Below are 7685 nucleotides of genomic sequence, written 5' to 3'. Positions count from 1 at the left end.
TTTGTAATGTATATTTATTTTATTTCAATATGTTTTAATATTGATGTCAGAATTTTCATTAAGCTATTTCAATTGCATAGTTTTTTTCTATATTGCTGTACATATTTTTTAATTATTCTGAATATCATTTATAAATAAAAAAAGAACGCTTTCTCGCACATGATGTTAATTTTCCTCTTTTTTCCTTCTTTTTAAAATTTTGGCATTGTCTTTGTGTAATTATTTATTTGTTTATTCATTTTATTGTCATCCACAACATTCCCCACTATTGTTACCTTAAGTGTAACACATAAAAAAAGGATATTTGACAAAATAGAGTTGCGTGTAATTGATTGACAAAATAGGTTTAATTTTGTTTTAAATGTGTATATAATTTAAGAGATCATGAGTTTGAATTGAACACAAATTATGTTTTAAAAAATATAGAATCACAATGTGGTGTGTGTTAAATAATTCTGTAATGAGAGCGTAAATCAGTGAAGAGCTGTTGAGTGTAAATGTGCACAGTCACGAATTCTATCAAAAGGTATGCTTGGATTTACCGACTTGTGATGTTCTTATAGCCCGAATCTGACTGCATGCGTACTTCTATAGGAGGACCTTGCAATGGTTAGAGGAATGCCTTTGCTGGGTTCTTATTCGGTGCACATCAAACGTTACCCGAGCAGAAGCAGCAGTGTGGGCTGCTGCACTCCCATCCGTATAAAGGAAACGTTATTATTGGTCCATTTCGGCACACCGCTGCGCTGTCTCACGGCAAGTATTGCGAGCTGGGACCCTGAGCTTCCTCAGGGATGAAAATTGGCTCCATGAAGACAAATATCGTAGTCCTTCATTTTTAGATTGATTGTTGAAGCAGAGGAAGACACTCGGAATGAATTGTTTTGTCTTGTGGCCAAACACAAACCTTCTGCAGCTGTTTATTCTTGCACAGCTGATGATTTCCTTCACAGTGAAACATGTTCATGTTTTGTTTTCAATCTATCCATCTTCTATACCAGTCTTCCTCATTTGGGTCACGGGTGAGCTGGAGTCGATCCCAGTTGATTTAGGGCGAAAATCCACTCTTAGGCCACACCATTTACGCTCACATTCACCTACGGACAATTGAATCTTCAAGTCTTTTGGAATGTAGAAGGAACGTGGAGTATCCAGTAAAAATCCACACACGCACAGGGAGATTCAAACCTTGAATCACAGAACTGTGGAATGTGCAAACCACCAGCCCACAATGCTTTCGGAGGTTTTGTTATATATTATTAAATCTTCAGCCTGAACCTGTAATAATCTGTTGGTTACCCGAAAGAGAGTATTATTACTGCATACAGTACTGTTGAAAAATAAGCTTAACCTTGTACGCTCTTTTGTGACAAACAATAATGGCAAAATGCAGTAGATGGTGAATTTTTTTATGGCAAATCTTAGTTGTTTAATCTAGCAAAAGATGACATTGGCATATTACGTAAAAATAATATGATTAATTGTACAGGGTCGCGGGGAGGTGCTGGAGCCTGTCCCAGCTGACAATGGGCGAAAGGCAGACACACCCTGAACTGGTCGCCAGCCAGTCGCAGGGCACATACAGACACCGTCACTGAGCGGGAACCGATCCCACGCTGCCCACACACAACTCAGGTGTGTGTACCACTACACCATCAGCTACGCCTCGTACTAACATGTTAAGATGAACATGGCATTAATTAAGGGAGGGTTTTTTTTCCACTCCCACAGAATACATTTTGTTTTAAAGTGGTCACTGTATTTTTTCAACACTTGTGTGGCAGTTAAGAATCTCCTTTTTACTTTATACCTTCATCATTGGTCAAGATCAAGGGCACGCATTATTTTCACACTACGAAACTAAAAAAAATGTTTTAATGTATTTTTTTCTGTGGGAAAAATGACTCAGAAACACAAAGGGAAACTGTACAAATTAACAGACAAAAACTTTAAATTAAAGAAGTTGAAACAATGAATGTAATGCTACTAGCAGTATGTGCTAACACAAATTGATTGGTGGTTTGTCTGGTCCACCAATATTGCAGATCACTACATTTGTTTGTTTGTGGCCATCTTACTTCACAAAGTTGGGATTGCCATTTGGGATACATTTTGTGTGTACCTAAGTTAAGAGCTCAACGTTTTGGCCCAGATACATAATTCTGCTTCTAATCAAGAGGATTAATTATCACTGCCACCTTGTTGGGTCTTGTCTTAAAATATATATTATATTGAGCTAACCATGAAGCTTGAAATGAACACAGCATCCGATTAGTCATTCTGGATAGATTTGTATATTGTGGCTGCTGAGTGATGAAATGGATTGGTTTTACAGCATCCATTAATTATGATACCTTGAAGAATGTAGAATCTTCACTACATAACAGCCGTTGTTTGAGAGAAAGGGAAAACACTGCATTTATTTCAATTTTATTCTGAACATTGAGTAATAGATTGCATCAAAATTTCTGTGACTCTGATCTCAGCTGCACAGTCCAGCTGAATATGCAGTGTACTTACTTAATAGCATAGTAAATTGGTGTTGTCAGATGGTGTCAGGAATGCAAATTCGACAGTAATGACGTGTGACTTCCATCTTTGTAAAGCGCCTCTTCGACATGCCCATGTGGGGAAAGCGCTTTGTATATTCGGGTTGGTGCGTGTCAACAGGTTAATGTGCAGAATGCATCCCATCAAACATTTCTCACTCTAATGGCCATGCTAATAGCAGTATTATCACACACTTTAAACAGAAAGTATTTCTTGATACAATGAATAACATTCTTTGTCTTTGTCATTCAGTGCTGATGTCTTGCTAAATACTAAATAATACAGGCCACTGATCAAAACAAACGGGAGAATTTAGTTGTTATCACTTGTGACACATGCATGATGATTTAAAGCCATGTGTGTTTATAGTTGCAAATCAATTGATCATCGCTCAATCTTGTCTCCATTGATCTGATCTGAGGGCCCGAATTTACATAATCAATTATGGCAGGTCCAATTTTTTATCTTAAGTTGTGACACCAAGGGCTTCCTAGTACAAGATACTATAAACACTGTTACTGTTTGTACAGTGAAAGTTAAAAGTTCCAGGACAATTGATTCATGGATGCTGATTCAATTAAATTTCAGACAAATGCGAAATTAAAATTAAAATCTGTCAACCTGTCATCGTCATACAATAAGAACAGTACACGTTGTGCTTTAAGTGACAGTTAAGGGGTGTCAAACTCATTTTTGTCGCGGATCACATCATAGTTATGGTTTCCTTCGGAGGGCCGTGATGACTGTAAAACCAAATAAATGTTGAATCGCCTGTTACATATCACAACAAATAGGCTAGTGTAAGAAGGGTGTTGCTCCAGTGAACTGGTTCAACTGATTGTGTGTTTTTATCAATGTGATTGCCATTAGTGTTGTGGGCAATCTTGTTTTTTTAGCAGGCTTAATTAGATAACTGGAGCAGCTGTACCCAATTGGGTAATTGGAGACACCACTCACTTCCCTTTAAAAGGACGGCAAGTCGTAGGGTGAGGGGGGTTCTGTTTGTTGCTGCTGGAGACCCCGACGTAGACGGTGTTGCACCAACGACTGAGGAAGTATCGTGTGTCGGAGGCTGGTGAACACGGGCGTCAGAAGCTGGAGCTTCTGCCACAAATCTGTGAGTCCCCACACGCGACAGCAACTACAAGTTGGTGCCGTGAGAAATCAAGACAGAAAGTGTGCTCGTGCAAAGAGATGGCTCGCCAGTTCCCTTCTCATCTCTGGACAGCCAAGGCTGGGATGCTGACGGCGTGACACCCACGCAGGACGGTGGCGAAGGACCTAGAGTTTGCTGTGTTCAACCTGGAGACAAAGCGCGTTCGGAGGACGCCAATCGCCCCCAACCCATATTTTAGAGACTATTGCATGCGAGTGTTTTAGAGCGTGTTTTATTGGTTTAATTCTATTTATGATTTTAAGTGGCTGGTCAAAATTGCTATGGCCAGCCAATAAAGATTGTGTTGTGAACTACCTACGTGTGTTGTCAAGTGCTGCTCTCACTCGTCGTCCGAACTAGGAGGTATTGCCCAGTTGGTGTTACCACCACCCTCATCACACTAGTAAAAACTGTTCCAATATCATTACATTTATTTTAAAGGGGAGGATTGGTAACCAAAATTGCTTGCAATAGCTCAATGTTTTTTTTTTTTTTACAATGAATCAACAATTAATGAATAAAACGAACCAACCAAAGTACAAGCAAATAATCCATTTAATGCACATCCACACTATGATGGTTCTGATGCAGATCCCAAATTTTCCGCCTTGGTTTTTTGCACTTGACTAAGTGCTGCACTTCTTGTTGGTAGCATTTGATTGCTTTGTTTCCAAAGATTGCCTTGGAGTATGTTGAAATTGGCAAAGCTTCTAAGAAAATGTGGTATTCAGTTCAAAGCTTTGAAGCAGCTACACACTCTTGAAAAACAAATCCAAATTTATGACGGCAGAAATCTTCTCTGTTTTAGTGATGATTATTTCACTCCATGTGTTCCACGGGTCCAAGTGTCCTGTTTCATGCCGCCAGAGGAAGACTGAATGGGTTATGTCACATTTCATAATAAATTGCCAAAGCGTTCATGTTTCAGCAGTGACAGTTGGCTGAAATCAGATTACATCAAGTGTCTCAACACAAACATTTTAAATAAATCAAATGACACACCAGTATGCATGTAAATCTACAATTTGACATATTAGCTGGTGAAAATGTGCGTGGCAGCAAGTTTGTCTCGTGTTATTGATCATGTTTTGCATTTGCTGACACAGTTGTTGCATCCAACTTGCAATATTTACTATGCCTGCCCACAGTCATAAATCTACATTTTCTACTTCTATAAGAGCAACAATAAAAAATAAAAAAGATCAATGTATGAATACAGACCTTTCCTACACTCATTGCATTGCCAAAGTATAACTGTTATCACACCGGCTAATAAGTATTAAAGAATAATTGAATACAATACAACAGAATAGAATGACTATTATCATTGCACAAGTACAACGAAACCGAGGTATGCAATCGTCCGCAAGGTGCCAGCAATTAAAAATATAAAACCAATAAATCAGACAATTGAAAGGAATAAAACTACAAAAGCATAAGAAAAAAATGGAGCAAAAATCTATCCCAACTCAATCTGTTATTTTTTTAGACATTACTAACCAATTTAAAGTGTTGAAAGTAGCCAAAGAACAAATCTATTAACACTCTTGGACACTTCTAGGACAAGACCCTTCCTCTTCCTGACTCCGCGGCAGCAGTGTGGCATTATGTCACCTTGAGATTGAAATTCTGAATGTTATTCGGACAGTAATGGGTGAAAATAGTTAAGGACATTCGAGTAAACCTTTTTTGTTAAAAATGGATAGCTGTAATGCTTCAGTGCAGAAGGAGATGGTCAGCCACAAAGATATGTTGATTTTTTTTTTCCTGTTGGACTGCCTATTCAGTTCTTTGTTGTTTTTATTGCATCACTCATAACTCTCAGAACATTGAAAATGAGTTTGGGAAGATGATTTGATCACAGTCGCTTGCGTTTGTGAAATATTAACTCCTTTTGCAAGCTCAGATTTTGATGCGCACGGCTGGCAATGGTGACATGTTGGCGCCATTTCAATGAATGACAGTAAAATGAATGAGCAACCGAACATGATTTTGTTGATGCTGTTGCACAACAGTATGTGATAGCAATATAAGGTATAATACCAACTTGAATGATGCAGCGTTTGGTAACTCAAGCAAGATTTTTTTTTTTTTTTTAAATGAAAATAGCAGTTTTCAACAGCGATGATTTCTCCTTTTGCAGCCGCTTTTTGATCTGCTTTTTAATTTCTAACAATCTGGATGCACTATGGCACCATGCTACCTCGCACTAACTAGTCAGTCTGGGGAGGTGACTCGGGATTGTGGATGAAGATATTGTTATGTGTGTGGTGTATTGTGTTGGTCATCCGGAGCACACCACACACTAAGAGTAGTATGCTCACGCATGCTGACTTTTTTTTTTTTTCTTGTCAAGTGTGGGGTCTTTAGGTTCCATGGAGGAGCTCGAGGAACCACTCCAGGTGAATCTCATGTCATTATTTGTAAGCTCTTTGATCCTCAGCTCCTCCCATCAGAGATTCCGTGGGGGACTCAAGGAGATCACTCAAAGAGCGAATAAGTGTTTGGAGAGATGAGGTGCTGTTTCCTCAAGGTCTAATTTCACAAAGATGTCAAGTAATTATGATGTGAGTCACTGCAACTGCTGCAACATATCAATGACAACTTTATGTGAAATCACTCCAGTCTGATCAATAAAACAATGTTACTGATACCTATACACGTTAGTGGTTAGGGCAGAGTCGATCATGATTGGGCTCCCACTCCCCCTCGTCCTTCAGTATTCATTGTTGTAAAATACCTTCAGCCACATCAGTCCTAGATTGTCAGAATTCAGTGGAACAAAATATCACTTGGGTGAACCTTGGAAAAAAACGTCACTCCACTGAATCAGGGTCTCAACCCACAAGGATTTTCTTAAAGCCCTTATAGCTTCATGGAAAATCCACTAACATTAAAAAAATAAAGTGTCATCATGTAATAGAATATTTTGGTGGATATGTTTTTTCAAGGGACTGAAATGTTGGTCAGAGTCTGTTTCTGTCGAATCCCTTATTTAATAACATGCCCAAAAAAAGGTAGAAAAGAATGATCCTAGGCTTTATTTCAGACTTATTAAGACCCAGAGAGGCCTTGCAATGTGCTAAGAATAAATTAATTTAAGTTAAATTTAGATTCGAGGTAGTGGTACAGCACATGTGCAGTCAAGACGTCCTGATTTTGTAACTAAAAAATGAAATGTTCAAATGTGTGAATATGATGTTGGACGGTATTTGTGCCTTGAGACAAGTCCAGGATGTATCTCGCCTCTCGCTGGGATAAGCTCAAGGTTACACGTGACCCTAAAGTGGACAAGCACTACAGAAAATGGGTGGATATAGTGGTTCAGTCACTTGACTCCTGTGAAGGCAGTGTGGGTTCATGTCATACTCAGTGACAGTGTGGATTTGAATGTGAGAAAATAATTACAACATTAATAATTATAGTACTAATAATACATTTTTTTTTAAAAATGGTGAAAGTTAACCAATGAAAATCCGACATTGATTTTGAATTGCGGTTCAATAGAATCCTGTGATTTAAAGGGTGACAAGTCAAAGTGATGTTTTGTGACCTGGTGTGTACCACACTAAACATGGGCCAGAGGAAGCGAAGGAGAGACTTGACTTAAGTTGTCGGAGTAATTGCCTCAAACGATTGTGCAACAAAGTTAAGTGTATGCTTCATCTTGTCCCGGTCTGTTTCATAAATTTGTTTTATAAAATAATTCTGCCGAACCATAATTCCAAAGCAAATTTTTAATGTTTCATTTCTTATTACTTTACTATTGTCATTATTCTTTAATTATTACTTTTCTTTGCTTAACAGAGGGGTACCAAACAATTTTTTTTCTCATGTCTGTACGTACCCTGTGATTGACTGTCAATCAGTCTGAACTACAGGAAGTAGTCTGCCTTTCGTTCGTAATCACCCTGGACAAGCTCCAGCTTCCTGACTTGCATCCAGCTGACGTGGGATCACCTGCCACTCAGTGCATCAT

The 7685-nt window shown here is 38.6% G+C and overlaps 1 long non-coding RNA gene across 1 annotated transcript; it reads left to right on the top strand.

Annotated features, from left to right (window-relative positions):
• The first annotated feature begins 3427 nt into the window (after nucleotides 1-3427).
• Nucleotides 3428-4020, top strand: LOC147138319 (uncharacterized). The gene is made up of 2 exons (XR_015089028.1): nucleotides 3428-3667; nucleotides 3779-4020. It is a non-coding gene; the product is annotated as an uncharacterized LOC147138319 (long non-coding RNA).
• The last annotated feature ends 3665 nt before the right edge of the window (nucleotides 4021-7685 follow it).

Source organism: Filicampus tigris, chromosome 12, assembly GCF_054856515.1.
Source record: "Filicampus tigris isolate MCC_2025a chromosome 12, RoL_Ftig_1.0, whole genome shotgun sequence".
NCBI lineage: Eukaryota > Metazoa > Chordata > Actinopteri > Syngnathiformes > Syngnathidae > Filicampus > Filicampus tigris.
The sequence above is the reverse complement of the archived record's forward strand: the minus strand, read 5'-3'. Positions and strand labels throughout refer to the sequence as shown.